The sequence below is a fragment of the Canis lupus genome, chromosome 4 (genome assembly GCF_048164855.1).
Source record: "Canis lupus baileyi chromosome 4, mCanLup2.hap1, whole genome shotgun sequence".
Classification (NCBI taxonomy): Eukaryota; Metazoa; Chordata; class Mammalia; order Carnivora; family Canidae; genus Canis; species Canis lupus.
This window is the reverse complement of record NC_132841.1, coordinates 28,810,466-28,836,592: the sequence shown is the minus strand read 5'-3', so window position 1 is coordinate 28,836,592 and position 26,127 is coordinate 28,810,466. Positions and strand designations below refer to the sequence as shown.

The 26,127-nt window shown below is 53.0% G+C and overlaps 1 long non-coding RNA gene across 1 annotated transcript in view; it reads right to left on the bottom strand.

Annotated features, from left to right (window-relative positions):
* Positions 1-26,127, bottom strand: part of LOC140632080 (uncharacterized) — a 265,581-nt gene that overhangs the window by 210,600 nt on the left and 28,854 nt on the right. The window contains exons 4-5 of the long non-coding RNA XR_012029600.1: positions 16,148-16,280; positions 5,449-5,587 (exon numbers count right to left, since the gene is read on the bottom strand). This is a non-coding gene — a long non-coding RNA (uncharacterized lncRNA). The remainder of the gene's footprint in view (positions 1-5,448; positions 5,588-16,147; positions 16,281-26,127) is intronic.

The window sequence follows — 26,127 nt, the reverse complement described above, 5'->3', positions numbered from 1 at the left end:
TATGCCAGCTCCTCCCTCGTACTCCAGCCACTGCCAACAGCATGACCATTCCCCCAGGCTCCCTCCATCTCACTCCCGCAGAAGACAGAGGCTTTCCCTCACCCTCTTTTCCAATCAGCCACCAGGTCCTATCCATTCTTCCTCCTCAGTTCCTCTTTACTCCATGCCCTTAACCCCATCTTCACTGCCAGGGCCTGAGTCCCACACAAATGCCTAGGGAGCCCCCTGAGTGACTGCTTACTCTTGCATCTCCTCTCTGTTACCTAATCCTATCCTCCTGCAGGAGCAGCTCACAGATTAGATCATGTCAATCCCCAGAAGCTCCAGAATAAAACAGAGGCCACCATACCCCCAGCATAGCACCCCTGGCCATTAGTGACCCGGCCTCTCCCACCTTCCTGGGCTTCAAGCCTTCCCAGCCATCCCACACCCACACTTTTGCACATCTCTGTGCCTAAGCCCTGGCTTCACCTGAAATATCTCAATCTACCAGGGTCCTCTTTCCCCAGCTACCTCCTACCCCTCCCTGAGAGTTCAACTCAGACACTAACTCCTCCAGAAGACTTCCCAACACCCTCTCATCTGCATGAGACGCATTCACTCATTCATTTCTCCACTTCAGCAAGCATTTATTTGGTTCTCTACTTGCCAAGCTCTCCACTAAGTACCAAGGACACCAGGATGAATTGTGTATAAGCCACTGCCCTCTAGGGATTCACTAAGTTCTTGTTATTCAAAATGTGGCCTGGGACCAGCAGCATCAGCATGTATCAGGGAACTGGCCAGAAATGCAGACATTCAGGCCTCATCCCACATCTGCTGAATCAAATCTGCACTTGGACGAGATCTCTGAGAGGTTCGTATGCACAGTAACATTTGAGAAGCACTGATCCAGGTGACATGTAAACAGAAATAAAACAAACCAAGTAAGAGGAACCTCAGAGCCACACAAGGAGGACCGATGAGAGCTAACTAAGGGAACAGGAAGGGAGGATGGGAGGGAGAGGCAGGACAGGTAAGCTCAGGACAGAAAAGCGGAGCTGGAGCTGGGAGGAAGGGGCTTCCAGGCGGAGGACACAGTTGGAGCAAAGGCATGGAGGAGAGAAAGCGCATGCGCTGGACTGGGGCTGCAGGAACCGCCGCTCCTCAGCATCATGAGACAGCGCACTCCGGCTTCACTTCCTAACCCTCCACTCTAGACCCACCCACGGCCCGTCTCTTCAACCACGCATGGTCGGGGGTAGGGGACAGGGAGCACAGCCCCGCAGGCCAGGGGTGACACCAGACCAAAGTAGAGCAGAGGCAGCCCAGGTGGAGGAGAGAGCACACATTCCAGAAAGATTTGGGAGGTCAGATTGGTGGTGAGGAGTGTGGGAAAGATGCAAGAGGAGAGCGGATGTGAGTCTCAGGACCCAGGCTTGTGCGAGTGAAAGTAGAAACCAACAAGGCCGGGAGAACAGCAGGAAGAACAGGCGTGGGAGCCAAGTTGGTAAGTGCCCGTGTTTACGCAGCACTTGTTCAGTGACGGGCACCAAAATCAGCACTCCGCATGGGTTTCCTCAATGAGTCCTCATCCAGCAATCCTCGAGGCGGGTATTGTTACTGTCCCCGGGTTACAGAGGAGGAAAGAGGCACAGAGAGGTTAGACTCCTTGCCCAGAGTCACACAGCAAGAAGTAGGAGAGCTGGGAGCTGAGCTCAGGCCACAGCCAGTTTGTCATCCCACTTGATGGGCTGGCTTCAGACACGGTGGGAGTTAAGAGCTGCAGACTCCAGGTGGAGAAGAGTGAGTGGACCGGAGGCTCAGGTGAACCACGGGAAGAGGTGCAGGCCCACAGAGGTTGCCAGAGCCCCTGGGTGGATGAGGCGATGCTGGGGGCAGGTCTGGCTGGCAGTCATCGGGGCTGACCGGTGCCCCCCGTGGGCTGCCATTTGCTGGTTTAGCCAGAACCTGGCACTAGACAGATACCTCCGGAACCTTCAGGAACCGGCCTCTTTCTCTGGAACCCAGGCTTCCATGGGGGGGGGGGGGGGGGGCAGAGCTTCGGGGAGCCAGAGAGCCTGATCACAGCCTCAGGGAGAGAGATGTCCCAGAGGCAGGCAGAGGACAGCTTCAGGAGGCACGAGGGAGAGACCACTACCTCCCAGTACCTTCTCTACCTCCTCATCCGCAGAGGGAGAGCCACAGAGGGACTCTGCTCCCACCCACCCCAGCCGGGGATGGATGCACCCTTTCTGCACTTTCTGACTACACAGCACTCCCAGCCTACCATCTTCTCAAGCGTAAGGGGGTGGCACCCCACTCCCAGAGCTCCCAGTACGATGAATGGTCCTTATGGCCAGAAGGTACCATGCAGATCTCAGAGAGTCTCCCCATGGCCGCAGCACATGCCAACACCCTAAGGAGGGGAGGGGCTCCTCACTATGCCTATCAGGCTAGTTGGAACCAAGGGCTCCCCACTCCCTGATCAGGCCCCAAAGGCAGGGCTGGGGGTCCAGGCTGGAACTCCTGGCTAGCTGACAAAGGCTCCAGGGAGCCAGTGCTTGCCATCTGGGGGACAGGCTGAGGTCCCTGAGAGGGTGGGGGGCGAGCTTCAAGCATGGGCGGGAGGGGCTGCTGCTGCGCAGGCCCCGCCCCCGCCCAGTTTGGCCAGCCGGGAACAGGCCTCCACTGGCCTGCTTCCAATTTTGCAAGAGAAGGTAGAGAGAGGTGCAGATCTCCACGTGAAATCTCCAGGTTCTCAAATGTAGATAACAAACTGACAGTGTAAACGCGAGGTGGCTTGGATCAGGATCCAGGGATCACCCTGCGCGCCCTGGATCAGGTCTAGGATTTGGATGAGGCCAAGGACCCAAGGACGGGACCTGGCTGTGCCCGAGTGCACATGGGCATGGCCCTGCGTGTTCCCACAGACGAGCGTGTAAGCAGGGCACGGCTGCAGCACCGAACAGGCCATGGTGCGTGAGCACGTGTGCGCAGTCCTCGCCCGGGCCTTTGCGAACGCGCGACAACAAGCACAGGCACAGCATGTGCGCTCACACGGTGCGCGGGGGTTGGCGTGAGCGCGCACTTAGGTGTCCGCGCACGTGCCCGTGGGCTCCAGTCGGGCGGTGTTCGCACGCACCGAGCTCCCAGCTCCAGCCGCAGGTTCCGGGGCGGGGGTGGGCGGCCGGCGGGGGTCAAGCCCACACCCGCGGCGGCAGGGGTGCGCGCACACACATGCACGCGCACAGGGTGGGGGTGGTAGAGGGGAGGCGGCGGCGGCCAGGGCCTTGCGGGGGGGGGGGGGGGGGGGGGGGGGGGGGTGGAGGAGGTCGTCAGGGGGGCGACCGGCGGAAGGGAGGCCCGGGGAGGGGAGGCCGGCAGAGGGGAGGCTCGGGGAAGGGAGGCCCGGGGAGGGGGAGGCCAGCAGAGGGAAGGCCCCTCCCGGGGAGGCCGGCAGAGGGGAAGCTGGTGGAGGGGAGGCCGGCAGAGGGGAGGCTCGGGGAAGGGAGGCCCGGGGAGGGGAGGTTTGCGTAAGGGAGGCTGGCAGAGGGGAGGCCTGGGGAGGGGAGGCCGTGGAGGGGAGGCCAGCTGGGGTAGGCCCGTGGAGGGGAGACCCACGGGGAGTGAGGCCCGGGGAGGGGAGGCCCGGGTAGGGGAGGCCCTCAGGGGGTGAGGCCCGGGGAGGGGAGGCCGGTGAGGGGCAGACCTGGGGAGCGGAGGCCAGTGGAGGGGAGGCCGGCAGAGGGGAGGCCCACTGGGGTGGAGGCCCGCACAGCAGCAGCCCCCGGGCACGGCGGGAGGAAGGAGCTCGCACACAGCCTTGGCCATCAGTCACCAGATGTCACCTTCTGCTGCCAACGCAGCGCAGGGCGCAGACAATGGCTGCACGGGCCACCCCGCCCGCCCAGCCCCCAACCCCCCCGCGACCCCACTGCCCTCGTCCGCGCTCGGCCTCCCCAGCCCTGGGTGCCCCGCCTGGCGGCCACCCCGTCCTCCACATCCCCTTCTCCACATCCCCTCCCCCACATCCCCTCCCCTAGTCTGCTTTCAGGACAGGGCTATCTCCTCCAGGGAGCATTTCCAGGCCTCCTTTCTCTGGTCCACCCCGTCCCAGAGCCCCCAAACTCGGGTGTTTGTGCTGGGGCCACCTCCCAGACTGCTGCTGATAGGAGACCTTCTGCCAACTAGTATCTGCGCGGAAGGGGGAGATGAATCAATTAGGAGAGTCACCATTTTGCAAGGCGCATTAATGGAAGCACCTAGGACACGGTCACAGTTCTGTGACGGTTGCACAGGAGTAGACCTTACACTAGAGGCAGCAGCCTGGCACCGTCTTGGCACCACTAAGAACGGGGCCAGACAGCGTAGGCTGCATGACCAGGTATAAGAAGTCCATGCACCACCTATGCTGTCCTCTTGCCAAAATAATTAGCCTGGGATATAATCACGTGTCTGGAACGAACCACCCAGTATGGGTAGTATCATTTGGATCCTGACTCAAAGCAAAGGTAAGAAGACTTTTTCAAGATGATCAAGGCACACTGACAAGAAATAGGTATTCACAATTTTGTTAAATGGTAATGTATTAAATCCCTCTGTGGACGTCTAACTCTGGGAAAGGAATAAGGGGTAATGGAAGGGGAGGTGGGCGGAGGGATGGGGTGACTGGGTGACAGGCACTGAAGGGGGCACTTGACGGGATGAGCACTGGGTGTTATACTATATGTTGGCAAATCGAATCCAATAAAAAATATTTTAAAAAATAAGAATAACTGAATCCCTCTGTGTTAGAGATATGAGGAATTGTATTTAAGTGAAACGCGTTGTCTGTTGTAAACAACTCAAGGGAAAAAAGTGGGTGAGGGAAGAGCTAAAACAAAATTTAGCAAAATGTTGACAGTTGGTGGATGGCGGTGATGGGTACATGGGACTTCCTTATACTGTTGTGTCTGCTTTTGTAAATATTTTAAGATTTCCAAAGTGAAGAAAAAAACACAACTGTACTAAATGTCTGCAAACTTACTTGAAAATACCTACGAGTAAGAGATTGAGATTGGTGGATGGTGGAGGTATGGGCAAGATGGACAGATTCAGCAATGATGTAAAATGACAACGGCAGATCTGGGTGGTGGTATATGGATGCTCACTATATATTGCCTTTTATTTTTCTGTCGGTTTGGAATTTTCCAAATACAATATTTGGGGAAGATTTTCTCTTTTTTTTTTTCAAGATTTATTTATTTGAGTTAGAAAGGGAGAGTGAGAGGGGAGAGAGCGAGTCTTAAGGAGACTCCACCCTCAGGATAGAGCCCATTTGGGGCTCAGCCTCACCACCCTGAGATCATGACCTGAGCTGAAACCAAGAGTTGAACATTTAACCAGATGAGCTACCCAGATGTCCCAGGTATTATTATTATTATTATTATTATTATTATTATTAAAAAACAAAAATAAAATGCTTACCTGTACCACAGCCAGTGCTTTTGGTACACAGCCCCTGCTCAGGTATGACACTGAGACTGCCAAGGGTGGACAATGAGGACACAGGCCCAAAGAATTCTCCGTGAATCTCAGGATCCTAGGCCAGACATCCACAAACGTTCTGTAAAGGGCCAAGAGGTAAATATGTGAGGCTTTGTCAGCCATGTATTTCTCTGTCACATATTTTTCTTTGATTTTTTTTTTTTTTTTTTTTTTACAATCCATCAGAAATGTAAAAACAATTCTTAGCTCAGAAGCCTACCCAAAACGGGCAGCAGGCTGCATTTGGCCCTCGTTTGCATCAGTTTGCCACACCTGCCCCAGCCCTACAAAACGTCTGTCAGTAGCCAGGGAAGATCAGAAGTGTGGCAGGACACTGGGGTGAGGAGCAGGTCAGACCATCCCAGATTGGAATCCCAGTTCACCCTTCGGAGAATCATTTCGCTGGCCAGGCCTCCAAGGTAAATGGGAATGTCATTAGGATAAACCACTTGGGCTTGCCAAAAGAGAGCACGAGTTCTGACACAGGGTCTGGCACACGAACATCCAGTAACCACCCCCCTTCCCCTCCTCACCTAGTACATGTGTTTATGCACACGCACACACACACACACACACAGCCCTCCAGGAAGAAGAAGCTCACCTGTGATCTTTGGAGACCCTGCCACAAAGTCAGAAAGGCACTCAGACCAGAGAGACTATGGTTGGAATTCTGGCTTTGAGCTCAATTGGCTCTGTGACCTCCAGTAAATGTTGAGCCTTTCTGAGCCTCAGTTTCCCTCATTTAAAACCAATATAATATCACTACCAACTTCTTCCTGATATTGTCAGGATGACTTGCTGAAGTTACTGATAAGGGCAGTTAACATAATGCCTGATACGGGATAAGCTGGACAAGTGGGGGCAATGTCCTTTTGGCTACTATGTTGTTCCAAAATGAGAAAGCAGCTTCCCTGAGAAGAGGTACAGGATGCTTGGCCCAGTAGATCACAGCAGGCAAGGGGCAATGACAGACCATTCAGGGAGGGCTGCCTGGAGGAAATGCCAGCATGACCTCAGCCATGGTCATGCTTGGAGTCCCCTGTCTCTTTCAGTGGAGGGAGCAGTGGGAATGAGGAGGATGGGTGACTTATGGAGCCATATCTTTCCCTTGGGAATAAGAAACCCCTTCTTCTCCATGCTGATGGCCTGCTGGAGCTCCTTCTTCCCCCTAGCCTCTCCAGAGAAGACTACCCAGGCCCTGGAGTTAGCAGGTCCTTCCCGAGTCCTGAAGAGACTTGGCCTTCGTGATATTTGGTTTTGTTTCCTTTTTAAAATAATGCCTATTTTAAAAAATTTTTATTACAAAAGTAATGTATAAGGTTTGAAACAATTTGAGAAAGAATAAGAAATTTTTCCTAAATTACCCTTTATCCCATCATCATTGAGAACTGTTATCTTGTGTAAATTTTCCAGGCTTTTTCCTCTGTAGTATACATTATCTATTTATGTAGATATGTATTTTTGCAAAAATAGAAATATATGCTGTTTCTTTTTTGAAAGAAATCTTGTTTTCTTTTCACATAACACAGCTTGAGCACCTCTTCATATCCTTAACTCTGCTACATCTTTGTGTTTGATGCCTATATAGTAGTCTACAGTGCAGATAAACTCCTAGTAAACCAATCGACTATCACTAAAAGAACACAGATATTTTATTTTAAAGATTTATTTAGGGATCCCTGGGTGGCGCAGCGGTTTAGCGCCTGCCTTTGGCCCAGGGCGCGATCCTGGAGACCCGGGATCGAATCCCACGTCGGGCTCCCGTTGCATGGAGCCTGCTTCTCCCTCTGCCTGTGTCTCTGCCTCTCTCTCTCTCTCTCTCACTGTGTGCCTATCATAAATAAAAAATAAAAAAATAAAATAAAATAAAAATAAAATAAAAAAAGATTTATTTATTATCTATTTATCTGACAGAGAGAGAGCACACACATGCGCTTGAGCTGGGGGACGGGCAGAGGGAGAGGGAGAGAGAGAATCTCAAGCAGACTCCCTACTGAGTGTGAAGCTGGACATGGGGCTGAGATCCTGAGATCATGAGATCCACGACCCTGAGATCATGACCTAGGCCAAAACCAAGAATCAGATATTCAAGCAACTGGGCCACCCAGGTGCCCCAAGAACACAGTTATTTTAAATGGCAATTAGTCAACAGCACTGCCAAGTCTCATGAGCACTTGCATCAAGGAAGATGTTCAACTCCGAGCTGAGTACTCAACCCAGAATGCAAAAGGGGCTTTGCATGGAGAGAGTGTTCATCACCTCCCAAGGGTCTCGAGTTCCTCCCCACCAGAGTAGCGCGTGCTGGCCTGGATGTGCAGAGGGCCCCTGTAGCTCAGCTATTTTCTGGGAGAAACTTGTTGGCCATAAACAAGAAGTCATGGTGAAAGGAAGAAGAGAAACAAGTCTCTCACCCCGGCCAGTCCTGTGCTGCCTCAGAGCCTCAGTGCTTTGCTTCCCTGACATATAAAACATAGTGCTCACCTGAGCATTTTCCCTCTAACTCAGCGAGGGGAGCCCAGCTATGAACCCTGTGGGAAAACACTGAGAGAAGAGAGAACAACTCTGCAAGGCCTTCAACAACTCTTCAGCCAGCTCATGTGGCAAAAAGCAAGTGTGACGAGGAGGCTGAGGTTGGATGCAGTCTGAGGTCTCTTGCTGCTCTGAGCTCACACCAGAAAATTCTCAGCCAGAATTTGACCTGTGATCTTGGGCAAGTCAGTTCCCCTCTCAGGGTCTCTAAGAGTGACACAGAGAGGTAATACCTACATAAGGTCACCATGAGGATGTATAAACACAGGAGGGACTCTGAGAGGTCCCCTCCCTACCAGACTCCGACCCCATCCTGGGTCTTGACAACCAGTTGCTAGGTATCTATTGAGGCCCTACTGTGGATGAGGTGCCTGGGAGGCAGGAATGAGCAAAACGGATGGAACACTTGCCCCCATAGCACTTAAGATTAGTGAGCAAACAACAAATAAATGATGACAAGTGTGTAGTATGGTGTGAAGAAGCACAAAGTGTCCCTAGAGTTAAAAACCTCTCACCTAGTTGGGGGTCCTCAGGAAGAGCTTCTAAGAAACAGTCATTTCCATGAGAGGTAAGAGCTAGAAAGAATTATACAGAAGGAAAGTCCAGGAAAGGGTGCTAGGGGCAAAAGAAACAGCCTTGAGGGGGGAAAGGAACATGCTGTGACCCAGGACTGACCACAGGCCAGCAGGGCTGGAATGTCAAGAGTCAGGGAAATGGCTAAGGATGAGGCTTGAGGAGGCTGACCAGGGCCACCATGCAGGGTCTTGTAGGCCACAGAGATCTCTCACAGGAACGTGTGTGAAGTAGCCACATCTAAGGAACAACAGAGACCACCACTGGTACTAGAATGGAGGGAGTAAAGGTAGACACAGGTCAGACAAAGTCTGAGGCTAGATCTTCAAGGCCTTGAGGGTCTTGTGTGGATTTCAGCTTTTAAGTGAACTGGGAGCCACTGCTGGTGAGAGCAGTTGAGAAAAAGAGTGATATGGTCTGTGAAATTTTAAAAAGAACACTCCAGGCGTTCCACTTTCAATACAGTAGTATAAGCTCTTAACAGACCCACCCTCCCTGTAACACCTATTCACTCTGGATATAATACCAAAATAACCACTAGAAGGCTCTAGGAAATTCCCCGAAACAGGCAGACTTTGGAAGGGTGTCAAAACTTTCAAGAGGGGCTGACATGTGGTAGGTTTCCCATGTTTATGGCTTTTCCCAGAGGACAGGCTGCAAACACCTAAAAGTCCAATAGAAGACACTGTTTTTCAGGACACCTGAGTGGCTCAGTGGTTGAGCATCTGCCTTTGGCACAGGGCGTGATCCTGGGGTCCTGGGATCGAGTCCTACATTGGTCTCCCAGCATGGAGCCTGCTTTTCTCTCTGCCTGTGTCTCTGCCTCTCTCTGTGTGTCTCTCATGAATAAGTACATAAAATATTTTTTTAAAAAAGGAAAAGAAAACACTTTTTCTGGCCTGAAGAGCCAGAGGATGGAACCTCGGGCAACCAGAGCCACTGGAAGGTGAAGGGGAAATCCTGGAAAGGAAAGTACAAGGGAAGGCCCAAACTCAGTTAATACATTCTGACAAGTGTCCACTCAACTCCCAAAGCAACTCGCAGAGAAAAGACTCAAGACAGCCTATAACTAAGACTGAGAGAAACCGAGCTGTGATTTAAGATGCCGCCCACTGCAGGCAACACAGAGACTGTGGTCTGACTCTAATCAAGTGAACTGCCTGCTAAGACAATGACATCAGTGCTCTTTGGAAGAATATAACAAATTCCAGAATCTCTACACCACATATTTTCAATTCCAGAATGTAATCCAAAATCACCCTATAAATAATGTGGAAAATATGATCCATCCTCAAGGAGAAAGATAACCCACAGAGTCCAGCCTGAGAGCATCACGAAGTTAGAGTTACGAGGCAGGAGCTGTAAAGGAACTTCTGTAACTATGCTCTACCAGGCAACAGAAAGCACACACTTAATCAAGGAAGAGATAGTAAACTTATAAAGAGAAATAGAAAATATGAAAAGAATCAGATAGAAATTCTAGAAACAAAAAATTCATTATCTGAAATGTTTTTAAAGTTTCACACTGTATGGGCTTAAAACAGAATGCAGATGAGTCAGTGAGCTTAAGTAGATTAAGCTAAAACCATGTCATCTAAAGAAGTCAAAGAGGGAGAGAGGGCAATGGGGGGGGTAGAGAGAGAGAAAGAGAGAAGATTGAAAAAAATGAACAGCGTCAGGAATCTGTGGGGTAATAGCAAATGTCTAACATATCCATAATTGGGAGTCCTAGACAGAAAAGAAGAATAGAGAAAAAATATTTTTTTTGCTCAAAATAATCTTTTGAAGAAATAATGGCCAAAAAAAACTCAAAATAAAACAGAAACAACAACAAAAAACACCTCATTTTCCAAATCTAATGAAAGACATAATTTCACGTATACACTCAATCTGCTAAAAAATCAAAGAGAAACAGCCACGAAAGCAGTCAGAGACAAAAGACACATTACATCAAGGAACAAAGATTCAAATAACCACAGACTCCTCATCAAAAACTTTGGAGGCCAGAAGAAACAAAACAGCATCATTAAAGAGCCGAAAGGGGAAAAACAAAAACAAAAACAAAAACCCTGTCAGCCCGTCAAGGCTCTAGAGCTAGTGAAAATGGTCTACAATAACAAAGGCAAAATGAAGACATTTTCATTTAAAAGGAAATTTAGGGAATGTGTCATCAGAGGACCCAAACTATAAGGACACTAAAGCAAGGTCTTCACGTTGAAGGTAAATCACACAGGAAGGGCATGTGGATCTTCAGAAAAGAGCGAACAGCCCTCGATGGTAAATATATAAAATCATAAGATGATTTTCCCTCTTAATTCCTCTACTATGCATAGGACAGAGCAAAGCAAAGTGACGCTGTCCTTCTGAGGTTCACAATGTACTGGAGGTAGCACCTGCAAACACTGTAGCTTACAGGATGGGAGGATGGCAGATGTTTGCAAGAATTTTGTAATTTTCTGTAGAGTGGTAAAATAGTGACTCTCAATTGACTGTGAAAAGTTTAGGATGTATATTGTAATCTCCAGGAGGAAGGAAAAAGAAATAACACTTTTAGAAATGCAAAGCAGGGGCATCCGGGTGGCTCATTCCGTTGGATGTCTGCCTCTGGCTCAGCTCATGATCCCAGGGTCCAGGGACCTGAGCCCCATGTCGGGCTCCCTGCTCATTGGGGAGCCTGCTTCTCCCTCTCCCTCTGCCCCTCCCACCCCCCTGCTTGTGCTCTGTCTCTCAAATAAATGAATAAAATCTTTTAAAAAAATAAAAATGCAAAGCAGTACGGCTAAAAGGCCAAATAAGTGCGTTAAGATGGAATCCAGAAACGGCCTGGAGGGGAGGAGGCTGACACCAGGACAACCGGTCAGGGTGTCAGTGACACAGGCCAGCTGAGGGGTCCTGTCGGCCAAGGCTAGGGTGGGAGCAGTGGACGTGGGAAGGGATGGCAGGTTGCGGGTGTGTGCTGAAGGCAGAGCCAAAAGGATGTGCTCATGGATGGGATCTGGTGTGGGAGAAAGCCAAGGGTGGCCCTGGGGCTGGTGACCTCAGCTGCGGGGATGGAGCTGTCGTTTCCGGTGATGAGAGTGAAGGCCCCTCTGCAGCCTGCTCTCCTCCCTGCTCTGTGCTGCCTGGGACTCGCTGCAGCCCCTGCGCCTCTTGGAAGCCTTGCTGGGCTGGAGGCCAGGTGAGGAAGGAGGAGAGGACAGAGTCATATGCCACCCACCATGGCCCTCGAGTTGGAGCGGGGACAACAGAGCATGTGTGCCTCTCGGCAAGGTTCACACCAGATTAAAAAAAAAAAAAAAAATCATCCTTATGGCTTCTTCCAGCTTCCAGAGCCCCATCTCCAAGAGTTGCTTTCCAGTTGGGAAGTAATTGAGAAATAATTGCTAATATTTCACAGAGGCAGCAGAAGCCTCGGCCCCGGCCTCTGGAAACAAATTAGAGATGAGGGCGAGGCTTAGAAGCGGAGAACGGCCCTGCTTCTCATTAGCAATTGCAAATCAGATTACGGAAAAAATGTTTCTGCAGTGAGGATGGTGTCTGCCTGGAAAAAATTAAACTGGCTTTGGGGCCAAGCGGAGACCCTGAAGCGGGATTCAGAATCTGGGTCTAAGGGTAGGGCTCGAGGATCCAGTTGCCCTAAGTCAGCCAAAGAGCACACTCACCGCGGCCCGTCTGAGCCTCAGTTTCCAAGTCCGTTCAATGGAAGGAGGCTGCAGGACTCAAAGCTCAAGCTGGACGCTCGTGGCTCCGTGCTGGGAGAGACCGTCTGCTGCCAGACGCTGGGGCCCAGCAGCTCCGGGAGCCGGGGTGGGCGGGGGCGGGGGGACAGCAGAGAACACTCGCTCTGACATCTGTGCCCAGCCTCGCCCCTACGTCCTGGATCCCTCCCAAGGAGTGACGGTGGACACTGACTGAGCGACAGGCCCAGTTCTAAATTATCTGGCTACATTCATTCAATCCTCATACAACCCTACGACGGAGGTACTACTATGCCCCCCGTTTTACAGAGAAAGACAAGCAAGGCACAAAGGGCCCAGGGTGGGCCAAGGCCACAGAGCAAGCTGCAGAGCCAGGCTGATCTGAAATCCCGCGCACTCACGCACCGGGCTCTCCGGCCATCCAAGGACTGTGCCTCTCCCTGACTCCACCCCCAGACTTCCAGAACCTCACAGCTTTTGGCAGTTGGCCGGCTGAAGGATACCAGGCTCGGAAGCCCCGCAGACCTGGGTGTGAATCCTAACTCCACCACTGGCAGCTGCATCACCCACGGCCCGTTTTCACTTGTGTGTGTTTTTAAAATATAGATTTGGCATCGATTTGCTCTAAGAAAGGAAGCAGGCCAGGGTGTGAGATACCAGACCGTATCTGAGGGCCAGCTCCTCTCCCTTTTTCTGCAGCCCCGACTCGGGCCCAGGGCTAAGGGGCCCTCGGGGCTCCCTAGAAGCCTCTCTCCCCTGCAGGCTTTTCCGTCCTTTCTCTGACTGAGAAGCCTCCCTGTACCCCCCGGCACCCCGCCACCCGCACCGGAGCTCCCTCCTGGGCACCTGCCACTCCAGCTCACGGGACGCCTCCTGCATGGCCCTCCTTTGCCATCCAGAAATGCAGCATCCTGTGGTGACCTTAGGGGTCTCCCTTCCCTCATTCCCACTAGAGGTGGTGTTGGAGGGAGACGGATCCTTCAGCCTGGCATTCAAGGCCCTCCCTACCCAGGAGGCCCTGGTACTCTGGAGAAGCTGACCTCCTTTCAGTAACCTCCCCAGGCTCCGTTTTCCCTACACACACAGGAGCCTTTGTCCCAAGTCTGTTGCCCCCCCCCCCCCCCCCCGCCCGCCGCCCCACCTCAGGGGCCAGGAGCGGGGCATGAATTCTGAAATACACAGATACTCTGGCCAGAGCTGCCCTGGGGACAGACCCCAAAAGAGAGACCAAAGCAAAAGGGTCAGGTTACTGGAGAGATAATCTGATTATATCTAGTCAAGTGGGGAGGGGGGATGATGGGAGGAGGAGGGGAGCCCCGAGCCCAGAGACATGGGAAAGAGACAAGTCAGGACGCTGGAGCCAGAAGCTGGGGAAGAGCGACAAGAGGACGGAACAGAACACACAAGATACAGGCAGCCCTGGGTTCCAATTCTCACTCCACCGTACACCTCCACCTGCTGGCGAATGAGCCTGCACCTAAACTCCCCGAGGCCTTGTGTCTTATTCTTTTTTATTTTTTAAGATTTTATTTATTTATTCATGAGAGACACACAGAGAGAGAGAGAGAGAGAGGCAGAGACAGAGACATAGGCATAGGGAGAAGCAGGCTCCATGCAGGGAGCCTGACGTGGGATTCGATCTCAGGACCCTGGGATCATGCCCTGAGCCAAAGGCAAACGCTCAACCACTGAGCCACCCAGCCTAGTGTGTTATTCTAAGGTCAGGCCAACCCACCCAGCCGCCCAAGGCTTGTTAGGCTAATTCTGAGAGAAAGCACAGGGCAAACAAGCCAGGGCCCCGGGCCTGGCCCTGTCCGTGCATCCCAGTGTCACTTCCCCTCGTCCCCCCTTCACGCACAGGGTGGGGCAACGTGGCCCCCCACCGCACCCTGGAAGCTGGCAAGTACCCCCACAGCGCCGCTGGCAGCTGGTCTGTCAACCTGAGAGCGAATCTGCCCCCAGGGAGGCTCCTAATTTAATCAGCTTCACAAATCAGCTCGATGGGCTTAATTGATCTTTTTCACTCCTAATATTGTTGCTGTCACTTTCTGAGCTGTGCCTCCTCCAGCCACCCTAGACGTCATGCTCAGCCAGCTGGAGAGGGAGAGGGAACACTGGCTATGGAGCCAGGAAGCTCGCTGGGAGGGAGCCGGTACCCAGGAAGGAGCGCAGGGAGGGGTGGAGGGGGGCAGGTCAGGACCCACGCACCCCCGGGGCCAGGTGTCACGGACCACGGGATTTTCATGCGAGTGTAGAACAGAAGGGCTTCCTAGTGAGCCATCTGCTGGGGCCTCAGGCAAGTCAGTCTAAGCCCTTCTGTGCCTCAGTTTCCCCGCCTGTAAAGGCCATAGCAGGTACTCTGCCCCTAACAATCTACAAGTGCTTCTGGCACACCTACTATGATCCAGGCACAGTGCGAGGCATAGGGGATGGTAGCAAGCAAAAACTAACCTGTTCCGCCCTCATAGGGCACTCTAGACATGCCCCCGACCCCATGGAGCACAGCGACCAGTGGGGTACACTGACATTGACCCAATACACACATGACCAAATGGCAAACATCAACTGTGAGAAGTATTGGAAGAGAAGGTTCACGGTGGCATGAGGGAGATAACAGGGCGGGGGGGTGCTCGAGTTGAGGTATGAGGAGGAGGTGGTGTTATCTAAGTGAAGAGGCAAAAAGAACATTCCAGGAGAAAGGTCTCTGTCTTTGGTTAAAAGAACGAAGGAGCGTGGGCAAGATGACACTAGACCAGAGGCTCCTCACCGGTGGCTTGGCAAGTTTTTGACAAGGTTGTAAGAAATACATTTTGCATGGTGACCGGGAACACAGAACATACCCGTGTGTTCATATGTCTAATTACCTGCATACGCCAATTTTAAAAGATGGGTTAAAAATTACTCTTGGGACACCTGGGTGGCTCAGGGGTTGAGTGTCTGTCTTCGGCTCAGGGGATGACCCCAGGGTCCTGGGGTCGAGTCCCACATCGCCTGCTTTTTCCTCTGCATGTGTCTCTGCCTCTCTCTCTGTTTCTCATGAAGAAACAAAATCTAAAAAAAAAAAAAAGTGACTCTTGCTACCTTAAATGTGATCGGCTCTGAGAGTTTCTATTTCTATTCTAACCTGTCCTATTATTGCTTTAAGAAAATGCAGTTTACCAACCACTCTGTTGATTTCCCAGCCGCCTTGTGGGTCATGGCTGCAGGTTAAAATAAAAGAAAATTAAAATTAAGAAACTGAAAGAAAGGGAGACATTGTGCTTTGCGGGGCCTTGTGGGCTGCATTCAGGAGCTGTGCCTTTTCCCCACGAGTGACGGGAAGCCCCAGTTCTCTTCTGCGGGGCAACCTAAGGAGACTTGCATTTTGAAAAGGTCACCCTGGCTGCTGCCTGGAGGAGACGGGAGTGGAGGCAGGGAGACCAGAATCCAGGCTGCTGCCATGGAGAGCCAAGAGATGGCACGGCGGGGGATCCGTGGATGGCTCAGAGGTTTAGAGCCTGCCTTCAGCCCAGGGTGTGATCCTGGAGTCCCAGGATCGAGTCCCGCATCGGGGTCCCTGCATGGAGCCTGCTTCTCCCTCTGCCTGTGTCTCTGCCTCTCTCGGTCTCTCACGAATAAATAAACAAAATCTTTTTAAAAAAAAAAAAAAGAGAGAGAGAGAGAGAGATAGCACAGCGGCTTGGAGTTCAGTCTTGCAAAGCAAATGAGCTAATGGGTTTGAAACATTTCGTGCCGATTAAAAATATATGTATGTTTTATGAAAAGTCACAAGGTGCAACCGCAAGATCTCCAAATATCGATTTGGGCAACCTGCGCACAATCAGGTTTCCCAGCCGTACCATCTTGGGAGAATCACTTTGCCCCACTCGGTCTCAGTTTCCTCCCTGTAAAATTGGTCCCAAGAGTTCGTTCCTTCTGGAGCCATTGCCAGGTTTGGGCACAATGGTGCGGATCCTCAGTCAAATCCCGGACCTGTAGCGAGAACCCAATAGATCACGGTTATTTAATATGAACAGAAATGTTAGAATGTATCAGCCATCCATGTGCGCTCAGCGCCTGTTTGGTGCCAAGCACGGGGGACATGGCGGAAGATAAAATCACAGAGCCCCTGCCCTGTGGCAACGCCTGGCCCAAGAGGAAATTTCCAGAGCCATGACCGATTAGCTGGGTTGACCCTGAGCCTGGGTCTGTGACCGCACCGCACAGCTCGCCTGACCCAGCTCTCCCATTTGCAGGCGAAGCAAAGAAGGCTGCGGCCCGCAAAGGCTCATTTTTAAACAGGTCGAATCTTCTATGAGCATTTACCTGAGCTCAGTGCATTTCTGCAGGGAATTGTGCCAGGCCTGGCGGATCTGCTCGCCTGTGGGGTGGCTCTTGCCCATCCAGCCTCACACACTCGCCCCCTCCCTCTCAGAAGCTTCCACGGTGCAGATTTATGAAGAAGCCAGAGCAACAGCAGTCTGTGCAGCCGGGAGCTGGCACCATGAGGTAGGCCGTGCGTTCCCCGAAAGCCAAGCTGGGGCAGCAGATAGGGACGGTGGCCGGGGGCGCCCTGCTGGTGAGCACCGCTGCCTCCCTTGGCACCTCTGAGCCCCAGTGAGGTGGCCATGGGCAGCTGCGCTCAGGTCCATACTGCCCACCCCGCACTGGCTTCTGGACCCCCCAGCACCCATGCATATGGGAGGTGCGTCCTCCCTCTAGCACCTTCACTGCAGTCAAGACTCGCTGGCCCTGATTTCAGAGCCACGGGGCCCCTGACCATCAGCTGACTCTTCCAGAGCCTGCCAGGTCTTCATCCAACAAAGTATTTTCTCCACTCCTTGGCCCACTGCCTGGAAGTGGGGGAATGACCCTCAGGTCTGCGTGGCTGGCTCTGCAGCCCTGTCCTGCAGTCTCCGCTCCTCCATATCTATGAGGAATGTCTATCCTATGTCTCCAGATTCGTCTCTCTGGCCTATTTCTCATCTGTGTCTCTCAGTCTGGGCAGATCTCTCAGGCTCTGTCTGTCTCAGGGTGTTTCTCTCCGCATCTCTGGCCTGCATGTCTGCAGATGTCTGGGACCGCTCCTCTTGGTTGTGTCGGGTGCCTCTCTCTCTCTCTCTCTCTCTCTCTCTCTCTCTCTCTCTCGGAGTCTGGGGTCACCCGTCACTTTCCTTTCCATGTTTGCCCGTCTCTGCCCACATCCTTCTTTGGCTTCGTGTCACTGAGACAGCGTCTTTCTGGTACCTCCCTGGGGCGAGGGAGTGGGAGATGTCTCTTTCCTGGGCCTCAAGGCACCAGCCTTCTGGTTCTTAGAGTGAGCCAATCAGACTGCAAAAGTCACCTCTCCGCCAGCCGGCCCTCCAGCCCCCACCAACTCATACACAGACTCAACCACTTCCCTAAGCTTTATGCCAGCAAAAGGTCCAGGGGACCTCGACTCTGCTGGCAAGTTATCCCATCCACACTCCTCGCAGTCAAAATGCTAATTCTATTGCCCTCCATCGGCCCTCAAATGCTGCTCCCACACTTCTCAGCTGTGTGACTTCCCACAAGTCACTTAACCTCTCTATGCCATCCCCACCCCCCACCCCCAGGGGTTATCTACACAGACTCATGCTGCCTTCTCAACTGATCCCTCCTGTAGAGGATAAACAGGACTAATCACTCTTGGAAGGTCTCTCTATTAAAGAAGAAAAACCTGAGTTTGCCAGTGTGTGAATCTCCATGTTGGGACAACAGCTGCACTCTCTGCATCAGGTGTGGGATCAGCCACTCTACCTGGAGGAGAACCAAGCTGTCTCCTCGCTCCTTACTAGGCAAGAGAAAAAGAAACTTGTTCCCTATGAGGCTGTTGCTCCATGAAAAATAAAACTAAATGCAGCCATAGGGAGCCCACTGACGGTGGGAGGATCTTATTTGATCACCCTGATGCTGTGCCTTTTCAAGGGTAGGAGGAAAATGCAAGTACTAGCTGGGACTAGGCCTCTACTGATTTTCAAACGTCCCCAACAAGGCTCACGAGACAGTGAGCAATGATGCGTATGGTTTGTCCGGGCAGGATTTCTGGGCAAGGGGGCCCGGACCGTGCAGCCGGCTGAGCTGCAGCGAGGTGTTTACAGACCCCACGCTCTGGATCAGGAGCTGCAGTGGGGCCAGAGACAGACAAGCTCCCTCCCTCCAGCCACAGCAGGGAAAGCTTTTAGGTCACAGGCTCACACCAGACACTGACATATGGTGCTGCATTAGCCGACCTCCGGTGAGATAGGGTGCTGGTCGTCGCTCCCATTTTATAAATGGACAAGGTGAGGCCCAGCAAGGGTAAGTAACTGGCCCAGAGCCACCCAGTCACCCTGCTAGACTTGAACCTGGGTAGTCTGGTTCCCCAGTCTTGCTCTTAACCTCCTGTGTAGTTCTAGAGACCAGAAGGTAGAGCAGACCAACGAGCCACTAAATTCCCCGCATGTGGTACACGCACCTATCAGGACTTTTCAGGGATAAAGACAGGACCTCACTGTCCTCATGTTTTGGTTCTCCTAACCATGTTTTCTTCTTTGTGTCAAAACAGTTACCAACACTGTGGATAGTTTCACATGTTTATATTTCACAAATTAATGCCTTTAGTCCTCAAAGTGCAATGCAGTAAAAATTATACTCCTTCCAAGATAGTTACATTATTTACAAAGATGATTTGTGATTTCATAGTGCTCCACACAATGTGCGCTGGTGACATAAGCTAGGGCTGATCATTTCTTTTGGGGTGTTGCTTCGAGGAGACAAAAGTAACCTCTTTAGGGGGGTAGTATCCTAAGTCCGAGGTGGGAGCCATCCGCCCAGGGCTGCTAGGTTCAAAGATGGAGGGAGGAGGCCGTGAGCCGAGGAATGGATTTCTGATGGACAGAAAGAACTGCAAGGTAATAAATGTGTTGTTTTAAGCCAAAAAGAAAGAGTCTAACCTGTACACTTCTCCTGAACCTGAGGCCCTTTTGCCCACCCCCACCCACCCCCCAGCTCCCTTGGGAGGTACTAAATATTTACAAGAACAGAAGTAGTGTGAGGAGGAGATGTGATCAATTCTCTCAGGGGTGAGAGTCAGGCACCAATCAGGATGGCTTCACGGAGGTAATGACCACCAAGCAGGGGTTCTGCAGGATGAGTGGCAACTCATGAAGCAGAAAAAAGGAGCAGGAGCATTTCACATGGAGCGAAAAGCCTGTGTAAAGGCTCAGACTCAGTGAACAGTCTGTGTAGAAACACCATCCCAGGGCTCCGGGCTACCTGGATTCAAGTGCAGAGGAAAACTGTGGGTAACGGTGAAGATAAAGCCAGAAAGGTAGGTCCAGATCATGCAGGGGCTGCAGAGGTAAGACCTTCTCTGCAGGGAAGAGAAAGAAAGGGAAGAGCCTGGAGTTCACATTCTTGGAGGAAGTTTCAAATATGCTGGAAATGTTTAGCCTGGAGATGAAAGAATTACAGCCTGGAAAGGCAAGAATGTGACAATGTCTATGGGACAACTTCCCCACGCTTGTCAAATCCTTTTACTCCACACCCCAGGCACAGGGTTTAGGACACACCTGGACATTAGGAAGTGACTGGTACAGCTTAGAGGTAAAGATGAATAACCAAAGGGGCCCGAGAGAGGAGTGGGCCACGGAGGTGAGAATGAATTCCCCATCACTAAAGGTATTTAGGCAGAAGCCAAGGGGCCACCCGGCAGAGATGCTGACAGGAGGTTCTAAGATCAGGTAAGAGCTGGACTAGTTAATTTCTGAGTTTTCTTCCAGTCCTAAAAATCTCAGATACTATTTTGTCTTGCATTAGAATAGATTCAAGACATTGCCTTTGGGGGGAAAATAGTAATCAAAATGTAAATACCATGGGAATAATAGATTTGGCCTAATTATCAGCGATTACTCAGAGTTTGTCATTATTTCCGTACAATATATCCCAAAGTTCCGGAAAACAAATCAAAGAAAGTACCATGGCCGGTGCCATTAATAGAAGCAAAACACTTCAAGACGAGAATTTAATTTACTGGGTGAGTTCTTGAGGCACGTTTTTGTTGATGAATATTTATAAAAGTGGGTTAGGCTGGACCTGGTAATGATTGCGAAAAATTTTAATGCTGTCCCCTCATTAATTTACTTTTAATGAATGACTTGGTAAAGCGTAACCATTTGTACGTAATGATTTCATTAATGGCTATGGCATAGGCAACCGTTTTTCACACGTTTGAATGTCACTTGAATAAAATGATACCTTAAATTATACAGTATAATAAAGTATGTTTGTTGAAACATGACAAGCTTCTGCCTCTTTGTACTTGGGCTCCAAGAATTCCTTGCATTTGGAATAGCAACAGTTTAACGGGACTACAGTGATGGATTTCTTCCATTTCTGAGGTTTCTCTCAAAACTAGTCCCTGGGCTTCCACCATGTGAACTCTGTACATGGAGACTTGGAGCCAGAGAACGCAGTGAGGTGAGCCCCGCCTAGCCCCTACCCCGACTTTCCTTCCCCCACCCTGGGGGGTCCCTTAACTGGACCTGAGCAGAGGCCCAGCCCGATTATCCTGCCTCAAGAGGACTCCTCCGGGCAGGGCCAAGCCAAGGCTGAGGTCAGCCCAGGGCCGAGGCCCGGCCTGGGGAGGAGCCAGGGGAGGAGCCAGGGGAGGGAGGGGGGGGCCAGGGGAGGAGCCAAGGAGGGAGCAGCCCAGGGGCGGGGGTGGGGGGGGCCTGGCTGGGGAAGGAGCCAAGGAGGGAGCAGCCCAGGGGCGGGGGTGGGGGGGGCCTGGCTGGGGGAGGAGCCAGAGGGGGGAGCAGCCCAGTGGGGGGGGCCTGGCTGGGGGAGGAGCCAGAGGAGGGAGCAGCCCAGTGGGGGGGGGGGCCAGCGAGGGGGAGGAGCCAGGGGAGGGAGCAGCCCAGTGGGGGGTCCTGGCTGAGGGAGGAGCCAGGGGAGGGAGCAGCCCAGTGTGGGGGGCCCAGCAAGGGGGAGGAGCCAGGGGAGGGAGCAGCCCAGTGGGGGGGGGGCCTGGCTGGGGGAGGAGCCAGAGGAGGGAGCAGCCCAGTGGGGGGGGCCCAGCGAGGGGGAGGAGCCAGAGGAGGGAGCAGCCCAGTGGGGGGGGGGGCCCAGAGAGGGGGAGGAGCCAGGGGAGGGAACAGCCCAGTGGGGGGGGGGTCCCAACGAGGGGGAGGAGCCAGAGGAGGGAGCAGCCCAGTGGGGTGGGGGGGTGGCCCAGCGAGGGGAGGAGCCAGGGGAGGGAGCAGCCCAGTGGGGGGTCCTGGCTGAGGGAGGAGCCAGGGGAGGGAGCAGCCCAGTATGGAGGGGCCCAGCAAGGGGGAGGAGCCAGGGGAGGGAGCAGCCCAGTGGGGGGGGCCTGGCTGGGGGAGGAGCCAGAGGAGGGAGCAGCCCAGTGGGGGGGGCCCAGAGAGGGGGAGGAGCCAGGGGAGGGAACAGCCCAGTGGGGGGGTGGGTCCCAGCGAGGGGGAGGAGCCAGAGGAGGGAGCAGCCCAGTGGGGGGGCCTGGCTGGGGGAGGAGCCAGAGGAGGGAGCAGCCCAGTGGGGGGGGTGTGGGGGCCCAGAGAGGGGGAGGAGCCAGGGGAGGGAACAGCCCAGTGGGGGGGGGGGGGTCCCAACGAGGGGGAGGAGCCAGAGGAGGGAGCAGCCCAGTGGGGGGGCCTGGCTGGGGGAGGAGCCAGAGGAGGGAGCAGCCCAGTGGGGGGGGGGGGCCAGAGAGGGGGAGGAGCCAGGGGAGGGAACAGCCCCGTGGGGGGGGGGGGGGTCCCAGCGAGGGGGAGGAGCCAGAGGAGGGAGCAGCCCAGTGGGGTGGGGGGTGGCCCAGCGAGGGGAGGAGCCAGGGGAGGGAACAGCTCAGTGGGGGGGGGGTCCCAGCGAGGGGGAGGAGCCAGAGGAGGGAGCAGCCCAGTGGGGGGGGGCCCAGAGAGGGGGAGGAGCCAGGGGAGGGAGCAGCCCAGAGCGGGGGGGGGGGGGGGGGGGGGCAACGATGGGGAGGAGCCAGGGGAGGGAGCAGCCCAGTGGGGGGGGGGGGCCAGCGAGGGGGAGGAGCCAGAGGAGGGAGCAGCCCAGTGCGGGGGGGCCTGGCCAAGGGAGGAGCCAGGGGAGGAGCCAGGGGAAGGAGCAGCCCAGGGATGGAACCCGGCCAGGGGAGGAGCCAGGGGAGGGGCGGGGCCTGGTAGGGGGCGGGGTCTGGGCCACCGCCTGGTCAGGGAAGAAGCACAAAAGATGTCCTGCTTGGATTCCTTTCTGCTCCTCCCGTTGTCTGGGTCTCACCTGCTGCCTCTCAGCGTTTTCCAGCATTGGGCATAGGGCTGCCATGACAACACACTTCCTTTAGCTTTTCTGAAACCGTTTTGAGAGAACACAGAGGCCTCATCCTATTTTAAATGGGTTCCCTTGACAAACAAACAAGAACAGAAAGGGAATCATAAATACAGAGAACAAATTGATGGTTGCCAGAGGGTGGGAGGATGGGCGAGACAGGTGAAGGAGGTTAAGAGGTACAAACTTTCTGTAATAAAATAATTAAATCACAGGGATGAAAAGTACAGCATAGGGAATATAGCCAATAAGATGTAATAACGTTGTATGGTGACAGATGGTAACTATGCTTATCGTAGTGAGCACAGCATAATGTATAGAATTGTCGAATCACTGTGTTGTATACCTGAAACTAATATAACATGTATGTCAACTGTATTTCAATAAGAAATATATATTAACAGTGAGCTTCAAGAAAAAAATTCCAGGAAAAGTGCCATGACTGCTTATTGATGCTCCAGAATAAAGACTGTATTAATATTGTTCAAAAAAATAGATCCCCAACTGCAAAGTGCTTATCTGGTTTGTAACAATCTTATTTGTCTGTTGTTTTAGTGCAAGGGCCATGCTGCTGGTGCTCACAACGGAGTCTCCACCCCTAGAACATTAACAAGTGACCAGAAAATACTTATTGGCAGAGACAGAGAAAGGAGGAGGAAGAAAGGAGGGAGAAAGACCAATTGAATGAGATCTGAAGCATAAAGCAAAGCAAGCCACCCGCCTCAAAAAGAAATGTCGAGATCAATGTCATTGGCTCTGTAGAGCAGCCACTTCCCTTCCCATCACCCACCACCCCTCCCAGCAGGCCCATGCCCCTGCCCCGGGTCTCATCACCCCTGCTCCCCATAGTTACTTATTACCTCCTGGCATGAAAGTGCTCCTGGAAATGAATAAGGTGTTTGGACAACAATGAGAACAATATTCCTCAGCAGGTGTATGGTTATAGGAGCTTTTCAAAGTGTTTTCCTATCTCTGATCTCCTCAAATTCTTGCAGGTCCAGTCTCTCTCACAGGCTTGTTTCATCATTCCCGTTTTCTTCCAGGGGAAACCAACTCCATGGAACGAAATGCCGGCTCAAGGTCATAGAGCCAGGAAATGCCGAAGCTAAGAAGACTTCAACTCAGGTCCTGGATTATGTGGCCAAACAGCTTTTCATGTTTCTCAGGTCCTTAAGAGGATACCTCTCCCAAGGGTGTTTGCATTGTAAAAGAGAACTACAAAGACAGCGGAACGTATGATCTAAATGAATGAATTGCAAACAGCAAAATGCCCTGTCAAAAGTATGTGCCCAGGGAAGAGTAGCGCTGGGGCCGGAGGGACAAGGTGGTCCCGGAAGACTCTCATCACACAGACACCCAACCTCAAACAGATCTGGGTCCATATCTCTTCCATTCCATTGACTAATAACCCTGCAATCTTGAGCTACTGGTTTCCATCTTTTAAGTCTTTCTCAATCTGTGAAATGGGGATGATAATCTCACCTCAAAAAATTTATGCCAGACTAGCATGCCTAGAAATTTGCACAGGTGGCCAGCATAGATTAGCAGCATTACATGGAACATCCCCTCCACAGTTGGCCCAGGCAGGAATCAGGTGCTGAATGGAGCCCGTCCTCATTCCCAGAACCCCTCCAGTCCTTGCTGTGTAGGGGAAGGGGTGGGGAAGATGGGACTGTGAGCCCAGACTTCATGCTCCAGACTCATCACTGCCCTGCGCTAGAGACTGGACTCAGGCTTCAGGATCCAGCCCAAATAGGAAGGGCCGGGGTTCCTCTGGCTACACTGCAGCCCTCCACCTCCTCGGAAAAGATTTATGGAAAGATTAAGGGGCCTTTTTTTCAATATCTATTAATATTCATGGCAGTCTTCACAGCCATCTGCTTTTAACGATTTTGTTTGCAAAGACCTGAGATTAAAATATGGCCTGCTAGTGCTCTGAAGCATCTGAACTGAAGGCGATAAAACAAAGGCCTTTTCAGGAGCTCCGAGCTGGCCTGTCACTCTACCTGCAGCGGGGGAGACTAATGACTAGTGGGAAGGAGGGGCGGAGGAGGGGGCACCCAGACCTGGCTGAGATTAGATCCCGGGGCCAGTGCTCCCCCTCAGCTGGCAGGGTTAATTGGGGGGGAATGAAGGGAATGAGGAGCCCCAGCTCCCTCCCAACCACCTTGCACAGGGGCCCTGGCATGAAGGGGCTTGCCTAGGGCAAGAGGAAGGCACTAGCTGCACCTCAGGGGAGACCCAGCGCTTTGAGGGCTCCCAGCCCTTGGGACTGCATACTAAAAAGAGGGCCGACAATGCCAGAAATGTCCCGGGGTCCAGAAATGGCAGGGGGAGCCTTCACAGTGATGCTGTGACCCAAAGCCACCACCGTGGCACCCCTTTTATGCCTCCATGATGTGCACTCGGAAGCCCAGGGTCTTTGTCCAGATTTTCAGTCAGTTACTCCAGTACACTTCTGCCTTGGGTGGAACCTCATTCTCCTGCCAGTATCCTGGGGTGCCTTTGGCCAAGCTGGTGTCCCTCTCTCGACCTCATCTGGAAAGGGAGTTTTCAGTGAGGTCCCAGAAGGTGATTTGGGGACAAGGGGGGGGGCAGGCTAGTACATGTGGCAGTGCAGACAGTGCTCTGCACAACCCCAGGGGCACCTGTGCTAGCCTCTGCAGCAGTCCCGAGCCTCCTACCAGAGCTCATCTGACTACAAACACCTGCTGTCAGAAAACCAACAGAATCCAGTCACCTCTCCCATCAGACAGGCCCCTCTCTTTTCTGGCTCTCCCATCAGACAGGCCCCTCTCTTTTCTGGCTCCCCTAGATTCTAGGTTCCATGTTCCCCAGCCACCTCCAGGGGGGCAAACGCCTGGGTCTCCTCATGCCTGCTCAGCCTCCCCCTCCTGCCAACCGGGCTGCCACTTCATCTGAGTCAAACTTGCTGTCCCAGGCTCCCACCCTCGGGGAGTGGAAAGGCACCATCTGTATCTACCCTGGGCCTCTGGGGGTCAAGACCCCACAGGCAAATACCAGGGAAACCCGCCTTGCAGCTCTGCTGCAGGAAAGAAATATTTTACAACAGGACCCCCCACCAAGGCTCCCACCTGACTGCATCAGGCCGAAGGGAAATGATTCAGTCTGAAATCTCCCAGGTTTGGGAAATCTTCCTTTCACTTCCACGCCCCTGGAGCTGCTTATGATTCTAGAGTACGGCAGCCTTCCCTAAAGGCAGCAGACTCCACCTGCTGTGGCTGCCCGTGGCCCACTCACGTATGAATGCTGTTACCTGCTGGACCCTCAAGCCCCAAGCGAGGGAGAGAGGTGGCCAGCCACACCATATCCCTTCTCCGAGGACCACCGGGCACCCACTGTCCTGGGAAGGAGTGGGTCAAGCCTTGCCCACTTTGGGACCTCACCCAGCCTGTCCCTGGCTTTCCTGATGTAACCTCAGTGGCCTCAGCTTCTACAGGAAAACTCTACCCCTTCAGGGGCTATCACCGTCAGGCCCTGC